The 19699-nt window shown below is 37.7% G+C and overlaps 1 pseudogene; it reads right to left on the reverse strand.

The window, feature by feature from the left end:
• Positions 1-15861: 15861 nt before the first annotated feature.
• On the reverse strand, positions 15862-19328 carry LOC117917844 (annotated as a pseudogene).
• Positions 19329-19699: the final 371 nt, after the last annotated feature.

The raw sequence follows: 19699 nt of genomic DNA on the forward strand, positions 1-19699 counted from the left end.
GGAGAACCCAATTTGCAGGTTTTCCATGAATATTCTAGCATATATCCTTGGTGTGTCCATGGCGACTACAGTGATCACACCACATTCGTTCTCCTCGGCGTGATGTTCTTGAATTGTTGTTGTTCTTTCTTGGTTGCAAGTTGTTTTTGGTCATCAAGGCCGAGCTTTCTATCTGTTGGTGGTGCACTCGGCAGTCCTTTAGACAGCATAACTTTTCGACGATTTTCTTCTCTACGTACTTCAGCAAAGGCTTCATCAATTGTTGGGAATGGAACTTGACTCAAAACACATCCTCGGACTTCATCAAGATCTCGATTTAATCCAACAAGAAAATCATACACCCATTCTTTCTCAAGATTTTGTTATTGCTTCACACTGCAGGTTGCACACACTGAGTTTTCATCAAGAAGCAAATCCAATTCTTGCCACTTATCCTCCAAGTCAGTGAAATACTGAGTAACCGATTGGGTGGCTTGCTTCATCTCCTTTAATTTTGACCAAATTTCAAACACCTGTGACATGTTGCCAAGATCGGAGTACATTCGTTGGGCAATATCCCACACATCCTTGGCTTTCTTGAGAAATAGATATCGGCGGCTAATCTTGGGTTCCATCGAGTTAATTAACCAGACATGCACTAAAGAATTTTCGGCAAACCAAATTTTATATGCTGGATTAGTTGCTACTGGAGCTTTGACTTCATCAGTGAGGTACTCAAATTTGCCTCTACCACATATAACAATCTTCACGGATTGGGACCATTGAAGGCAATTTTTGCCATTCAGCCTGTGCGTTGTAATCTGGAGTGAGTTGTTGTCCCCGCTAGGAAATGTCGTGACAGACTAATTGGCGTGGGATTGATCAGATGTCGTAGATGTGGAGTCATCTCGACGTGAGGACCCTGTCATGGTTGTTTTTGCCATAGGTATTTTTTAGAGTTCAAGGCTCTGATACCATAAAAGCATATCTAAAACTAATTTGCATATGATAGCACTGTTGTAACCCTTGGTTTTGCACCTTCAGATTTTGGTCCTTCTAATCAGACAGTCAGAGCATATGATAATGCTAAGAGGGAGGTTATGGGTACCTTGGTGATTGATTTGCAGATTGGTCTGGCCACATTCTCTACTTTGTTCCAGGTTTTGAGGATTCTTACATCCTTTAACCTACTACTAGGCCGATCATGGATTCATAGAGCTGGAGCTATTCCTTTTTCCCTTCATTAGAAGGTGAAGTTCATTCATGATGGGCAGGTCATCACGGTACAGTCTACCAGAGAAATGTTTGCCTCTTTTGAGCCAATACTTCAGATCAGTCATAGTGAGGATGACCTATTTCTTTCTGGGTTTACTTTTGACGAGATACAGACTCTTGAGATCGAGGATTTTTGCAGAGATTTTGTAGCTATGTCTTTTGATCAGCACAGCAGCACATTGGTTCTTGATATGATGAGGGGCATGAATTTTCTACCTGGCATGGGGTTAGGATGACGTCAGCAAGGACCCAACGAGTTTATAGCTGCCATTGACCATGATACGACATTTGGACTTGGGTTCATTCCTACCAAGGCTAATTACCGTTACATGGTGCGGTTGCACAAGGAGAGGGTGAGGGCCCGTTTATCCCACACACCATTTGATTATCCTATTCGACCCTATAGGATGAGTTTGGCCAACTACTATATCAGAGGATCAGAGATTTGACCCTGTATAGAGGAGATTCACAGTGTAGTTCATACAGATAGAGAGATTGAGCTTCAACATCTATTTCACAGGTTACAATTGAGTGATGGGGCTCCTGGCACTTTTGTTTCTATGGCGATTACTCCTACGTCTCTAGATCGAGCTAGCATGTTGTCTCTATGCTTTCCAGAGGAGATCACTAATGATGGAGTGATTGTTGATCCTACAGAGATGATTGATGGAGTTGTGCCTCATGATGAGTACCGAGATGAGATGGACATGATGACCGTGAGCCAGATTACCAACATTGTTCAGCTTCAGCCCGTTTCACCATTTGATATGTTTGGGGTGTCTACCATTGAGGTTCTTGAGGGGACCCAAATTATTCCTGTTCCATAGCTTCTAGAGGATGATAGTAGTTTGTTTGAGGGCACTGTTAGCCCAGTTGAGGGAGCATCCAACCTTATGGACCCACCTATTTCTTTTGATGTTTTATCAGGATTTGTCTCCCACTCTAACGATGTTTCTGTTGCTTCATTTATGGATTTGAGTATTTTTTTAGTATTCACCTGCCTCTTGTGATAGTACCTCTATATCTGCACCCCATTCACCCACTTCACAGATATTTGATATAGATGATGAGGTTGCACGGCCCGATCCATATAGGGACTCTTCTGATCATGACTCCGATCTCGTGGATGAAAGAGTTTCACCTACTACAGGGGATGTTGAGACTGTTGATTTTGGCATAGAGGATCAACCTAGAGAGTTGAAGATTGGTTCACCCCTATCTACAGATGAGAGAGACAGACTTATTCATTTACTCATGTCATACTTGGATGTCTTTGCATGGTCTTATGAGGACATGCCTGGTCTTGGTCCCTTTATAGTTCAGCACCACTTACCTATCCTACCACATGTCAGAGCGGTTAAGCAGAAATTGAGACGGTTACATCCACATTGGAGTCTGCATGTGAAAGTGGAGATTTAGAAACAGCTTGGTGTCAGATTCATATCAGTGGTTGAGTATCCAGAGTGGTTGGCTAATGTTGTCCCTGTTCCCAAAAAGGATGACAAAGTTAGAGTTTGTGTAGACTTCAGAGATCTTAATAAAGCCAGCCCTAAATACGACTTCGCTCTCCCACATATTGATTTGTTAGTTGATAGCACTGTAAGCCATTCGATGTTGTCTTTCATGGATGGGTTTTCAGGGTATAATCAGATTTTGATGGCTCCAGAGGATATGGAGAAGACAACCTTTATTATTGAGTGGGGTACCTACTGTTACAAGGTTATGCCATTTGGGTTAAAGAACGCAAGAGCCACTTATCATAGGTCGCTACTACTTTGTTTCATGACATGATGCATAGGGACGTTGAAGTTTATGTGGATGATATGATTGTGAAATCCCAAGGCAGAGCAGATCACCTAAGGGCCCTAGAGAGATTCTTTGAGAGGATTCGGAAGTTTAGATTGAGGTTAAATCCCAAGAAGTGCACCTTTGGAGTGACTTCTGGGAAATTATTGGGACATATGGTAAATGAGCGGGGCATAGAGGTCGACCCAGATAAAATCAAAGCCATACTTGACATGCCTACACCGAAGACTGAGAAAGAGATTAGAGGTTTTCTGGGCAGATTACAGTACATCAGTCGTTTCATAGCCAGATTGACAGACATATGTGAGCCCATCTTTCGTCTTTTAAGGAAGAACCAACCAACCAACAGTTTGGAATGATGATTGTCAGCTTGCATTTGAGAAGATTAAAAAGTATTTGCTTTCTCCTCCTGTTTTAGTGCCTCCTACGCCAGGACATCCACTTTTTCTATATTTGTTTGTTTCAGACATGGCCTTGGGATGTGTGTTAGCTCAGATTGATGAATCAGGAAAGGAACGAGCTATTTACTATTTGAGTAAGAGGATACTGGAGTATGAGATGAAGTATGTTATGATTGAGCGCCTATGCTTAGCACTAGTTTGGGCTACCGGGAGATTGAGGCATTACATGACAATACTCAATGCATTTGATATCTCGCCTAGATCCATTGAGATACTTATTTGATAGACCTGCATTGATTGGTAGACTGATGAGATGGCTCGTACTTTTGACAGAGTTCGATATCCAGTATGTTTCTCAGAAGTTTATTAAGTATTGTCGTCGATCACCTAGCCTCACTACCGACATCTGAGGATAGACCAGTTGATGATGATTTTCCAGATGAGGAGTTTGTTGCTATGACCAGCTTATCATGATGGTGCATGTACTTCGATGGTATAACCAATCAGTCAGGGTATGTGATAGGTGTTGTATTGGTATCCCCTCAGAATGATCACATTCCAAGGTCTGTTCGTTTGACATTCTCTTATCGACATCCTATCACGAATAATATAGTTGAGTATGAGGCTTGTATCCTTGGTTTAGAGACTGCATTGGAGCTTGGCATTAGACAAATGGAAGTATTTGGTGACTCCAATCTGGTACTTAGACAAATTCAGGGAGACTGGAAGACTAGGAACGTAAAGCTTAGGCCGTATCACGCTTATTTGGAGTTACTGGTTGCGAGATTTGATGACTTGAGATATGTTCATCTACTTAGAGCATAGAACCGATTTGCCGACGCCTTAGCTACCCTAGTTTCTTCTGTGGACATTCCGATTGATGTAGTTGTACGTCCATTGTTGATTGAGTTGAGATTTGCACCCGCCTACTGTTGTTTGATTGGAGAAACAAAGGTCCAAGATGATCTACCTTGGTATCATAACATTTATCAGTTTCTTAGATCTGGCACATACCCTGAGGTAGCCACTGCCAAGGATGGGAGAGCACTGAGGCATTTGGCCACTAGATTTGTGATTTGTGGAGATCTCTTATACAGGCGATCAGCCGATGGTATGCTTCTATTATGTTTAGATCGAGCCTCTGCAGATCGAGTGATGAGAGAGGTTCATGCAGGAGTTTGTGGTCCGCATATGGGAGGACACATGCTAGCCCATAAGATTATGAGGACAGGTTATTTCTGGTTAACTATGGAGACAGATTGTTGTCAGTTTGTTCGGAAATGCCTAAAGTGTCAGATTCATGGTGATCTCATTCATGCACCGCCATCAGAGTTACACGCTTTGACCTCGTCATGGCCATTTTCAGTATGGGGTATCGATATTATTAGGAAGGTTTCACTAAAATCTTCCAGGGGTTATGAGTTCATCCTAGTTGCCATAGATTATTTCACCAAGTGGGTGGAAGCCGCATCATATGTGAGGTTGACATCTACTAGGGTTGCCAGTTTCATCAGGTCACACATCATTTGCCGTTATGGGGCTCCCCATGAGTTGATTTCAAATAGAGAGGTGCACTTCCGAGCTGAGGTAGATACTTTGTTGTAAAAGTATGGCATCCGACATCATAGATTTTCAGCATATAGGCCACAGACCAATGGGGCAGTAGAGGCTGCGAATAAGAATATTAAGAGGATTTTAAGGAAGATGGTTGAAACTTCTCGAGATTGGTCAGAGAAACTTCCCTTTGCATTGTGGGCATACCATACCTCTTTTCGCACCTCTACAGGAGCTACACCTTACTCTCTAGTGTATGGTATGGAGGTTGTTTTGTCGGTTAAGACAGATATGGGTCCTTTGAGAGTAGCCCTTGAGCAGTAGATTTTTGAGACAGAGTGGGCTCAGGCTCGGTTTGACCAGCTTAATCTTTTAAATGAGAAATGATTGAGAGCAACCGATCATATTCAGGCCTATCAGAGGAAGATGGCTCGTGCCTTCAGGAAATGGGTTAAGCCTAGACCATTACAAAAAGGGGATTTAGTTTTGAGGATTCTCAGAGGTTTGATTGGAGAACCTAGAGGAAAGTTCGGACCTAGTTGGAGTGGGCCTTATGTTATTCGAGAGTTGACTCCAGAAGGGGCTGCATGGTTGATTGACTTAGATGGAAACCAGTTTTCAAAGCCTACCAATGTGGGTCAATTGAAGAAGTATTATGTTTGAGATTATGGTCGCAGGATGGGTGGCCATCATTTCAGTCAGCCTTACAACTTATCACTTTTATCAATGTATTAAATTGTTGCTAGCCCCTTAAGCCTCACGTGGTATGTTATAGTCTTGATTACCATTTCTACACTCGGGTTGGGGCCCTTTGATGTATATGCATGCTTTGTTAAGAAAGTCTCATGAACTTTAGACTTATAGGCCTATCTTCTCATTCTTATTACCATCCCCTTATCACCCATTTTGTTCTATTTTACTATCATCACATTTTCATTATCTTTCTTGCGTTTATCATTATTTGATTCATCTTATCTCTTCTATTTCTTGGGTTGATGGTTCTTCACATCTTGGTGCAAAAGAGGGCAATCATATCACTCCATCCATCCCATCATTTGGCATTGATTCAGAGATTTTAGTTTGAGAGGTTGTCTCATGGGTTAGGGTTCATGTATTCATCAGTGGTCAGAGAGAGTTTGTTCACTCCTTGTATCTTTCCCATTGGAGTTCGATTTATTGATGATCAGAACATGAACATTCAAAAAAAAAAAAAAAAAAAAAAAAAAAAAAACAAAAACAAAAACAAAAAAAGAAGAGAAAAAACGCAATGATATGTTTGTATATGGCATCTTGCTCCATTGGGCACTTATGCCAACTTTTGAGGTCTGTTTATTGGGTATATTTGTCATTGTGGGTTCCTATGAGATTTTCATGAGTTTTCACTCCTTGAGCCACTCTTGTCATGCATTTGGAGTGTCGAGGGTTCATGTCAGAGTTCTATGGTATCCTATGCTTCTCGGGTCATGATAGATATGTGTTAGGTATGATAGATGAGTGACCTTTTACTAGGGTCTCCAGATCATTGTCTTATCCACCATTCCATCATTGGTGATATGACTTTCCTTTATTGTACTAATATGAGTTGATCATCATTCACTCCACTTTCTCATTGCCTTCTTTTGTATCTCATCACCTCTTTCCAGATCATTGTTCCACCTTTTATATATTCCCTACATATTGATACACGTTTTTTATTCGATACCTTCTTCACGTCATTTACATGTTTCATTGATGGTTTGACCACTCATCCTTTTTCTCATTTCGCCATTGACATTTCCTTTGGTTACCTTTAGATCCAGGGCTCATGAGATTTTTTCTATGCATTACATCTTATACACGAGGATATGGGTTTGATCATTGGGTATTTGAGCCTAATTTCCCTTCATTTCTTTCAACCTATCACCCTAACCTACGTTACGTCCCGTGTCTTAAGACTACCCTGAGGCCATGAGATCAGGCGTTATCTTTGACATTCTTCACTTGGACAGGCTTTTGTAGAATGGTTGAAGTATAGTCGTTACCATGTTCTTTTTTATGAAAGATACTTTTGGAAGCATTTGGTCTCTCTCTTGTTTGACATATTGATGTTTGATGGATTTTTGAGTTTAGAGACAGTTCATTGATGATATCGGATTCATCATTTTGTCGACATCAGATATCCATACTGGGGCATATTCCCCTTAGCACTTTCTTTGAGTCTAGGCTTTTTTCACCGATTCGAGATCCCTAGTAGAGTATGTTGAGATGATATCCATTCTAGTGGAGCATTATTGAGCTTATTGACAGTTTTTATGATTCTAAGTTCCATTTGCGGAGTATTTTTGAAATAGACTAGTGGATCATTTTTTAGTTGGAGGCAGTTTTCAGTGCAGTGTATAAATCTTATATATTAGGGTATATTTCCCCATTTTGAGGTCACTAGATTCCCATCAGATTTAGTTAGGGATTCATCAGAGACATGCTTCTACTCTCGAGATTATCATATTCCTCATCATTTTGGTTATTCATTTGAGATCAAATTTAGAGTGTCTTCCTTGAGTCATCGGCTGATACTTCATTCTGATTTCTTAGCGGATTATTGTTGAGTTTGGAGACAGTTCATTGATGATATCGGATTCATCCTTTTGCCGTGCATTAGACATCCATACTGGGGCATATTTCCCATTTTCTCCGGGTTTCCTAGTTGTTATTGGACGGTATGACTATTCCTATCTATGGTTATAGAGATGTTTGATTGATTTTGATAGATTCTTTATTATACATCAGATACCATACTAAGGCATATCCCCTCTCCTTGATGAGATTGTGTTCGAGTAGTAGTACATAGATGGATGATCATTGTTAGTTGTTTATCTCATGACTTCGACATCAGATATCCATACTGGGGCATATTCCCCTCTCCTTTACGAGATTTGTTTAGCTAGTAGTATGAGGATGGATGATTAGTGTAAGTTGTTTATCTCATGACTTTGACATCAGATCTTATACTGGGGCATATTTTCCCATTTTCTTTTAGTATCCTTGAGATTGAGATAGTGGCCAGCTTGGTTTTAGATTGAGTGTTAGTTTGGAGCTTCTGACTATTGACTTTATCAGGACCCTCCTTCTAGGGATTTGTTGAGATAGAGATGGATCACACCAGGTTTCTCTCGAGGAGCATGGGTGGATCCTTTAGCTAGATGTTCATGGGATAGATTAGTTTTCGTCATTGTTACCTTGCAGATTGGGTTATCCAGATGAACAGTATTTTGTGCGCTTTGAGATTTGCTTTTAGACGAGCCACGATTACATACTTTGAGATTTACATTTTGAGATTCCCCGACAGAGCAACTTTCCAGATATAGAGGGCTCCTTCAGTTTAGACTTTTCAGAGGCTTGTCATGATACATCATTTTATGACCCATTGATTTCAGCGGATGATTGATTTACTGGTTGTTTCAGTAGTCTGAGCACCCTGGATACTAGGGCATATTTCCCTTCTTGAGCTCAGTAGTCCGACTCTTGTCACTTTGAGTATACGACTTTGAGCCCATTTACTTCCTATCCACTTTCGAGTTGGTATTCTTTATCATTTCCTTCTAGGCCCTAAGTCTTATAGCTTTGAGCTATCATTTCTTTCTAGGCCTTGAGCCTCGTAGCCTTGAGCTATTCATTCCTTCTAGACCCTGAGTCTTATAGCCTCGAGCTATCTTTCTTCCCTTAGGCCCTGAGCTTGGTAGCCCTGAGCTATCGTTTCCTATAGACCCGGAGTCTTTCTAGTCCTGAGCTGAGCCTTCATCATTTGGTCGCCCATGGGTGGTTTGACCTGGAGTTTGCGTATCGCACTCACCTTTTAGCCGATCAGTCATAGAGCTCGGAGCTCACAACCCTGATCTGTTCACATAGCCTTGAGCTATTCATCGTAACCCTGAGTTTCTCATTGCATCATGACCCAGAGTCATTCATTCCATCCATAGCCTTGAGCTATTCATCATAACCCTGAATTACCCATTACACCATGACCTAGAGTCATTCATGACATCTTGAGCCCTGAGCTCACGACCCAGAGTCATTTGCATCATTCACATCCTTGAGATGTTTCGTTTTCATCATTCTAGCCACTTGTGAGTGGCCTCAACCCGACACCATGAGCTGAAAAGCATCCTGATCGGCTATCCATTTAGAACCCGGAGTCATTCACTTCATCTATGACCCAGAGTCATTCTTAGCATTTATAGCCCTGAGCTCATGACCTAGAGTCTTTTATCCTATTTACAACCCAGAGTCGTTTATCCTATTTCGGATCCGGAGTCGTTTATCCTATGTTTGACCCAGAGTTGTTCATCTTATCCATGACCTAGAGTCATTCATCTCATCCATGACTTTGAGTCATCCTTTTCACTTTTTTCCATTTTTGTGCTACTCGTCACATACCTTTATCTTTTTACTGTCATTCCCCCCACATAGAGTAGTTCCATCCTTGTCGTTGCAGCCCTGTGTTCCGACCTCACTCTCGCCATATGCTGAGACAAAATCTCTGGTCATTTTTTAGTTCTTTGGTATAGTTCACTTCGTTCCACTCATTATTCGTATTTTTACTCACATTCCTTACACTTGTGATCTCTACCAAGAGGGGCATATTTGTAGACCCTCAATTTTGTCCTCTTATCACATGTCCTATTAGATACTTGTTTGATACTTTACAGTAGTTCCTTGGTGGCCCATAGCTACTCATACTACTTACCTTTTTTTACGCCACCTCAGAGACTTTGGTTGAGGGATTTATCTAACCCCGTTGTGACTCTTGGCAACCCTAATTTAGACTTAGGGCCATTTGGGCACCCTAGACCCATTTAGATACACTTGGCCCATTAAGCATCATCTTAGGCCCATTTAGATGCACTTGGCACCTTCTAGCTATCACACATTCACCCTAGGCTTAGACAATATTTCAGAATAGGTCACTTAGACACTTCTTTTGGCATAGCCCACTTAGATGTGTTCTTGATTTTGGTTACTTCATTTTCCGAGATAGGATGAGTATTGGCTTGACTATTTATTGCATGAAATGAATTTTTATTTTTTATTTTTGAGGGTTTGAGTTTGACATTTAAATTATTATAATCTGTTGCATTACTTTAATTTCTTGATTTTTTTTCTTATTGCATACGCCTGATATTTATTTTTATACCCTTATCAATTTATTTGTTTATTTACTCACTTATTCATTTATTCTTTAATTCCATGAATTGACATTTTGGATTTTTGTGGCTATGTGATTTGATTTTCTATTTTATTTTATTTTATTCTATTTCTAATTACATGATTTCTTATTTCAACTTTATTTTTAATTTTGCATGAGACTTGGAGCCATCAAGGAGAGGAGATCACGACCAAATAGGGAAACTTGGAAGGAATCCGGGCTGCATATAGAAAGTGGGCAGATCACGACTTTAAGAACGAATCCGAGCTGCACATGATTTTCTTTAAGAAGGAATCTAGGCTGCATATAGAAAGTGGGTAGATCACGACTGAGGCACATCCGGGAGCATATGGAAAGAAGATTAAAGGGGATCTGATTACTTACCAAACAAGATACGGTTGCATCCTTGGGGAAATCTCCAAGTGAGCCACACATAGTGGACTTCCCATATCCACGCGCACATAGGAAAAAATGGAAATAAGATATTCCATAAGGAGTAGGCTGCCTTATAAATAAAGGAGAGAATCAAGCATAAAAGAATTTATTTTTTTTTCGGAGGGGAGGAGGCGGAAAGAATTTTCACACGGAGACTCTTCTTTTGGAGGGCATAGAGGACACAGGAGTAATTCTTTTGAGGGCGCGCGAAGAATTTTGAGGAGCCGACACATAACCATAAAAAAGAGAGGAGCAGCCAAAAAATCTCCACAAATAACGATTTATAGGTAAGTGTACGCTTTTAAATTTATTTTTGATTTCGTTTTGATTCATCATTTTAGTCTTGAGTGTTTTAATGATTTTAGTTCTTTGATTTATGTGAAACCAAGGTTTGGTTAATCTTGATTTTGATGATAACAAAACAAGGTTTAGAACTAATGATCATATTTCAAGTGTGATTAGGCAAGATGACTTCCAAAGTGGTAATCCAAAGACAAATCAAGCCAAGGAGAAATCATGAAGAAAAAGACCACCTCAAAGAGAAGAGTTTTTCAAGACCAAAGCTTCTTAAGATATTTTTGTAAGGTTGTTGGTGCACTAGGACTTTCATGCATTTCATTCTTTATTTATGCACCAAAATCATCCAAGAGTAATATTGTTTTAAAAATATTAAGAATTGGATGATTTCATGTTTTCAACTAAAACCTTGTGTTAAATGATTTTCAAACTTGTGTTAAAAGGTTTTAAGTTGAAAAAGGTTGAGTGTTGAGCCAAAAAAATGACTCAACCGGTCGACCGGTTGTGCTCGTCCGGTCGAGGACCGGTTGAGGGAGGCTAAAAAGTTTTTCTCTCTCTCAATGGTCTTCTCTTCCCGGTCAAGGTTGAACCTCAATCTGTTGAGGTTCGGTTGAGGTCCAACGGTCACTTTTCCTAATGGCTAGTCAACCGGTCGAACCCCCAACGGCTAGTTTGGCTTTTTTCTTTTATAAAAAGGCTCCAATCTTCATTGTTTCATAAGCTTAACCTTCCCAAATCATTCTTGAATATATTTGAGCCTTGGAAGAGTGTTTTTGAGTGCACCATTGTTTCATAACTTGCATATCTTTAGTGCACCATTCAATCCTAGTTTTTCTTGTATCTTTGAGCCTAAAGTTCAATTACTAGGATTTTGAGAGATCATTATTTGTATATCTTTGTGAGGAATTTTCTCAAGTGTGGGGTATCACTTGAGGGGTTGTTCAAGAGTGGGATATCTCTTGAGAAGTGTAAAAGGTGCTTGGTGCCAAAAGTTCAAGAGGGTGAATTGGAACCATAATCCAATTGTAAAGAGATTGGAAGCTTGGTTGAAGCTTCAAGATAGTGGAACCCTCACTCGGTTAGGAGGTTGAAGAGAGTGGACGTAGGCAAGGAAGTGCCGAACCACTATAAACTCTCATGTTTGCACTCTCTCTTCCCTAACTCTTTTAAATTATATGCAATTGTCTTTATTTTGTTTATTATATACTTGCATATAATTGTCTCTTATTTTTGCATAATTTAAATTTGTGAAAAAGAGACTATCACCCTATTTACCCCCCCTTTACCCCCCCCCCCCCCCCCCCCCCCCCCCCCCCCCCCCCCAGGGTGATTACCATAGTTTGGAGTAGCCCTATAATTCTAACAATTTAATTAATCCTATATAATAAATTTCTTGTTTTAATTTCGATTTAGTTTTAATTTATTTTTCTTTTTTAGTTTGGATGTGTTTGTGGTTTTAATTCTTTAGTTTAATTATGCCATTAGATAAAGTTCCCTTTTTTTTAATTCCAATTTGATTTAGTTTTAATTTATCTTTTGTGTTTAGATGTGTTTGTAGTTTTCTTTAATTTAATTGTTTCTGTTATAAAAGTCCTTATTTTTAATTTTGATTTAGTTCAATTTTAATATATTTTTTTTGTTTAGATGTGTTTGTAATATTAATTCGTTAGTTTAATTATTTCTATTAGAAAAGTTTTTGTTTTTAATTTTGATTTAGTTCACTGTTAATCTACCTTTTATGTTTAGTGTTTGTTGTTTTAATTCGTCAGTTTAATTGTTCCTATTAGAAAAGTTCTTATTTTTAATTTCAATTTAGTTCAATTTTAATCTATCCCATATGTTTGTGATTTTAATTCGTTAGTTTAATTGTTCCTATTAGAAAAGTTCTTATTTTTAATTTCAATTTAGTTCAATTTTAATCTATCCCATATGTTGAGATTTTAATTCATTAGTTTAATTATTCCTATTAGAAAAGTTCTTATTTTTAATTTCAATTTAGTTCGATTTTAATCTGTCCTATATGTTTTTGTGATTTTAATTCGTTAGTTTAATTATTCATATTAGAAAAGTTCTTATTTTTAATTTCAATTTAGTTCAATTTTAATCTATCCTATATGTTTAGATGTATTTGAGATGTTAATTCATTAGTTTAAGTATTCCTGATAGATAAAGTTCATATTTTTAAAATCTCAAATTAGTTTAATTTTAATTTAGCTATTAGTTTAAATATGTTTGTTGATTTTAATTCCTTAGTTTAAGTAATTTAAGAGATAAAGTTTAATTTTTTTTTTTGGATTAATTTAGTTCTAGTTTATAATTTAATTTGAATGTGTTTATGATTTCAATTCCTTAGTTTAAACAATTTGTGAGATAAAGTTTACTTTTTTTAATTTCGGATTAACTTAATTTTAGTTTATGAGATTTAATTTGAATGTGTCAGTGATCTTAATTAGTTTGATTTTAATTCGTTTTTAGTTTAAATAATCACGCTAAATAAAGTTTGTGTTTTTAATTCCAATTAATTTAATTTTAATTCGTTTTTAACTTAAAGGCATTCGTGGATCTTAATTCTTTAGTTTAAATGATTGTATCAAATAAAGTTTGAGTTTTTAATATTGCAATAATTTTATTAAGTATAATTTAATTTCAATTTAGTTTGATTTTAATTTATTTTATAATCTGAATGCGTTCATGATTTTAATTCAATTGTTTGATTTACCCTCTTAGACAAATTCCACATTTTGAATTTCGATCTTAGTTTAATTTTATTTTGTTAATTTATTTATTTGCTTTAGTTTAAATATATTTGTGATTTCAATTTGATAGTTTAGCCAATCTTATTAGATGATGATGATGTCCTTAATTTAATATAGTATTAATTATTTTTAGTATTGAATGTGTTTGTGTGTTTTTGATTTCATTAACTTTGAATTTAATCCGTTTATATCCAATTTTGCAGTTGATTATAATTTTGTTTAATTAATTAAGTCAATCACGTGTAATTATTTTCACATTTCAAGTATGGTAATTTTGGCTTTGATCTATTGACATTTAGTATGAGCTTTAGGAATTTTAGATAATCAATCCAGTTAATTGCATGTCATTATTTTCATACCTTCAAGATTGTTGAACTTTGGTATCTGATTTATCATATTTTGTTAAAATGCTAATTTACCTTAATTGATTCCATATTATTATCTCCATATGCTAAGTTTGTTGTCTTTAATCTTTGATTGGTTATTTTTATTTTAATTCACGTGTCTTTTGAAATCTAAATGTTAGTCTTGGGTAATATTTTGTTAGTTTGTTTGATTAGGAATCATAAATTTGATGCCTTAATGATTGTTGGTTAAATTCTTATTTTTTTGAAGGCCACTGGAAACTCATGAAGGTTGGTCTTACCCTCACCACTTTAATTGACATGATTTTCTAAATCTTTATTTTGTGATTTTCGCTTCCTTTTATTTTGATTGGTATTTTGTTTTCTATGTTTTATTATTTTAAAAATTAATTCCTTTTATTTTAAAATCAAAACCTTTTTCTCTGAAGACCCCTTTAAGAAATTCTATTTTTTAAAAAATTCATTTAGAGTTCTTAGAATAAAAATCTCATTTTCTTAAAATAATATGCAACCATTTTTTTTTATCGGTTTGCATCTTTCTCGGTTTTTAATGAAAATTTTGGTTTTAAATCAGACATGAATCAAAGCTAGTGGTCCCACATAAATGAGATAATTCTAGGCTAAATTCATGTACATCAATTGGGGAATTGGTGAAACCCCTACATAAAAAAAAAATCTTTTTAAAAAATTCTTTTTTTAGTACCACCGTTGCTACTTATTGAAATCGTGTTTATCTTTTTTAAGAATTCTATACAAGACATGTGTGATGACCGGTAATTTAGTGTACTTCGATCATTTTTTGTTATATTAATTAGACGTGCATGTTAGTATTTTTGCTTTATATTATTTATTATTTAACCTCTCCTTGTCCTGCGAAAGCACGCTATGAGTTATATATGCTATCCAGGTACGTTCCCTAATACCCACTTTCTAAACCCCGTGAATATGATTGTCATTGTGTACTATGCCCATGCTTGCTATCTTGTTTGATTGCCTTGATATATATTTGATGCTTGTTTGATTATCTTTGACAAAAACACATGTTGTGTGATGTATCTCTATACTAACTTTTATGTTTCATGATAGCGCTTGAGGAGCCGTTCAGGTACGCACTTTGACTCTCTCCTATGATCAGACTTTCTTGCTTGACATACTATTTTTTTGAAAACTCCTAGTTTACTTAGGTATCCACGATCAACCATTTAATTGCCACGTTTCCCTCAACTTAGTCAGTAGAGACCTTTATAGGGCTTAGAGGGGTGCTACCTTTTAGAGGTACCTTCCCAATAAATAACCTAATCCCGAGACCTAGACTCGGGTTTTTCAAAGACATGCTTTTTCCAAAAATTATGGAGTCACGTTTTAGGGTTTTTCTTTCTTGTTTTATTTTTCCTTTAAAATAAAAATAAAATAAGTGACAACATCGACTTTTTCCAAAATTAATTTTTCATAAATAAAAAGTGAGTCTCGCCGATTGAGTGGAGACGCACGTGAAAAATGCGGGTCCACAATCATACACTATCTCCACTCTCTACTTTGGTTGTCTGGAGTGTTTTTCTTTGCGTATGGCATAGAACATAGTTTTGATCATCTGTTTGATGCCAACGTATGGCATAGTCCATCCTATGCCTTCCAAATAATGAGAATGGATAATTGAACATAAATAACCTACCATGGTTAAGATAAACATATACAATCTCTTATAATATGTTATGGAGGAAAAAAAGGCAAATAGAGCCGCAGGCTATAGGTTCAAACCATGTTTCAAATGATACCAAATCAGCTTCTGTTGTGCTTTGAAAAAGATTACCTTGAGGGAAACCTACTTGATTCTATATCTAATAAATATATGATGGCAATACAAATCAATCTAGACAAATTGCTGATAGGTTAGGACAAAAACTGCTGTTCTCTAGGTTCCCTTTCCCACCCTGAAATTCTCTTCTTTACCGACCTTCCATCTCTGAAATAGTTACATTTCCAGAACAGCTCTCTGGCCTGCCTTTGTGTGAATCTAGCTCTGACACTTTGTGATGAGTGGAAAATGCGGGCAGATTTGGGTTTGGTAGGGGCATAGTTTCGTTGGTGAGCATGGAGATAACAGCTGACATTGTAGGCCTATCTTCTGCGCTCTCCTGTACACATAAGAGAGCAATATGAATGCATCTCAACATTTGGGTTGTTGAGTAGGAATCCTCCAGCATTGGATCCACTAGCTCCAAGCTAGTACCTTCTTTCCATAGCTCCCAAGCCTGTTTCCAGTTCATTTTAGGGTTGATTTACTTACGAGGTTAGTATGAAAATTTTGGAAGGATACACCGGGTGTTGTTGATAATAATGTAGAGACAAATATGAGATATAGCAGACTTACGTATCCTGCCAGGTTTATGGCAAAGGCACCGTGGTTATGATGAAAGCTTTTGTTCTTCCGGCCGCTCACAATCTCCAACAGTAGGACCCCAAAGCTATAAACATCTGATTTCTCAGAGAAAATTCCTTCCATGGCATACTCGGGTGGCATGTAACCACTGCATCCACAGTAGAAGGTTCAGTACTTTAGACTGAAAAAGAAAGCTGATAGATAAAGAAAAGTCATGCTTACTATGTTCCAACAATCCTATTTGTATTTGCTTCTGACGCATTTCGCCCAAAAATTCTGGCCATACCAAAATCAGAAATTTTGGGGTTCAAGTCATGATCAAGTAGGATGTTACTTGCTTTTAGATCTCTATGAATAATTCTTAGTCTTGAATATTTATGCAAGTAAAGAAGTCCTTGTGCAATCCCCTCAATGATATTGTGACGTCTTTTCCAGTCCAATATCTTTCTTCTATCAGGATCTGAAAATATGGGTGAACACAACACACAGCTAGTAAATTGTTTCAAGCAAAAAAAGATAAGAACATAAGGAAAAGTTATGCAGATAAAAGGAAGAAAAAAAGGGAAGTATTCAAACCAAAGAGGAAGAAGTCCAAGCTTTTGTTGGGCATGAACTCATAGATTAACATCTTTTCCTCTCCCTTGATGCAGCAACCCAGAAGTCTAACAAGATTCATGTGTTGGAGTTTGGCAATCAGTCTAATCTCATTTTTGAACTCCACCAATCCTTGGCTGGAGCCCCTTGAAAGTCTCTTCACAGCTATTTCTTGCCCCTCAAGTAATTTCCCCTGCAAAAATAATCCACAATCCACAAGGAAGCTTTACTTGGGGTACTTCATGTCCTATTCCTATTACATGCCATGGATTCATGAAATAATAATATTTACCTTATAAACCGGGCCAAAACCACCCTCTCCAAGTTTATTTTCAGATGAAAAGTTATTCGAGGCAGCCACAATAGAATCAAAACTGAACAGTTTAAGACCATGAGCCCCCCTCGTTCCATCATGTTCAACATCTTTTGAATCACTAAAGCTGTTTGAAGTTGCCAATTCATGCAGCGTAGCTTCCTCCATTTCTCTCTCCCCTGTTATACCACAAGTCACAAGTTCAATTATCCAACCCATTAACAAATGGCATTACTATCATCAACAAAAGTTAAAATAAAATACTACCTCTGAATTTTCTCCTTAAATAGTATAAGGAGCCCGAAAGTAACAAGACCACAAGTACCACTCCTGCAATAGTGACCCATATCCACCAACTGCTCCCTGCATAGATAGAAGTTGATAAATTTTGTGGTTAGAGCAGAACCAAGTGAAAGAGGGTCTTTTATGGTCTTGATATAGCTCCTCTAATGGTATTTTGAATTTTTGATCACCTATTAGGGTTGTAAATTCAATAAAGATGTTGGATTCATCAACTACTTTGCTTTGGTTACTTTCAGGAATGCAAAAATACAGAAAGACTCTTACCCGTAACTCGTGATGAGGATAAAACGTAGAGCTCCTCCTGATTTGCGTCATCCTTGAGGGCTTGTGCAAATTTTGTACTCCAAAACCGACATCCAGTTCCGTTAGTGTCTATACTATTATAAGCAGTACAAGAACAATTATTCCAGCATATAGCCTGACAATCACTAAGGCCCAAGCTCGAATTTCCTTTCATTGATGATGGTGATCCTGATCTGAGAACCGATTGCTTCATGAATCCGTCTTTTCTAGTCCTGCAAGTGGGTAGGTTTTGCACTGCACACCCTGGATGTTCTTCATGCCTATTGCACTGATCGTTCAGCACAAATACGGGTCTACTAGTGTCAAAAAGTTCCCCTTCCCAGGTCAATACCCAGTGTGAAACAACTCCTTCTGGAACTGAATAGCTAAAGTAAATCTCGTTTGCATTCGAAACACTGTTAAAACTGTAGATATTATCGAAAAAAGTAATGAACTCAAAGCTCCTATCTTTCAAGGTTCCACTGCTCCAGTAGGTGTCCCCTCGGCGTTTCATCACCAATTGTGTGCCATTCCATTCCAGAGTAAAAGTCCCAGGAGCAGGCACTTTTTCGCCTATCCATGAAGCAAGTGACCAGCTTCGCCCGGTTTTCAAGTTGATGCCTAGTTTCATCCAGGCAGGAGGGTGTCTGTAGGATTATCGAAACTTTCCCATAGTTTCTCCTTCACAGATCCATTCGAATTGAACTCTTCCAAAACAAAATTTCCAGAATCAAGCAGAGTAGCTGTTGAGTTTCTGGCTGCTTGATTGGAATTCAGGACAATTGGATCACCTCCACTATGCGTGATCATCAATTTGCCATCGACACCCAGCGTGAGATTTGCATCGGTGCCGGATATAGGCTTGTCTCTGTTAGCAACCCAAACTTTCTTGTTAGAAGCATCAGTTGTGTACCATATTCCTAAATAACTGCTAGATTCCAGGCTGAAGAAGCCTAGAGTAAAATTCCCTTTTGCAGAAACCAGTAATTTTTCCGAGAATTGAAGCTCTTCCCCAGGTTTGATGGTGTCTGTCTGTGCACCAGAAATGTAAGGCACTACTCCCAACCACATACATGACAAACACAGAGACAAAATTGCACTGCTAAGGCACATGCTGCTTTCCATTTCTGCTATTCCAAGTTTCTCATGTCCATGCTTTCATGCTTTGTGTTTATCTTTCGGCCTTCAACTGCACAGTACGTTGAAAATGTCATGGGTGATCTTCCAGATATCTCACAGCATCCTTTTGGAGTCCAGTCTTCTTCGCTGACCAGTCTAATTAAGGATATTGCTTGGAAAGTATGGGCATAGATTTTGGGTGGGGACCAGCAGTTGAGACTTGAGAGAAGGGTGAGCATTTCTGTTCCTTTTCGTTGGGCTTTCTTGGACTTTTCATCACAGCATTGTCAAGGGAAAACCCAAAAAAGTTTGAAGAAGGATTGGTGAATTTTGCATTGTAACACCATCACCATGTTTAGGTTGTAGATGAAGCAAGGCTGCTACAATTGATGATTCCAAATATAAATAAATATATAGGAGGCATGAGAATTATGGCCCAAATTGAAACAAATTATTAAACACGTACCATCTTATTGGGTAAGGTAATTTTTTTGTTTTAGTCCCGCGTCTGATATCCTAAACTTTTTATTTTTGTTCAGTGTAACCTTTAAGTTAAATGGAGAAACAGTAAAAGGGCCACATCTGCTCCTACTTCTATTTCAGTCTTTTTCTTTTTCTTAAATAAGAAAAAAGAGGGCGTAGGGTGTTCATGATAGCA

Source organism: Vitis riparia, chromosome 7, assembly GCF_004353265.1.
Source record: "Vitis riparia cultivar Riparia Gloire de Montpellier isolate 1030 chromosome 7, EGFV_Vit.rip_1.0, whole genome shotgun sequence".
Lineage (NCBI taxonomy): Eukaryota > Viridiplantae > Streptophyta > Magnoliopsida > Vitales > Vitaceae > Vitis > Vitis riparia.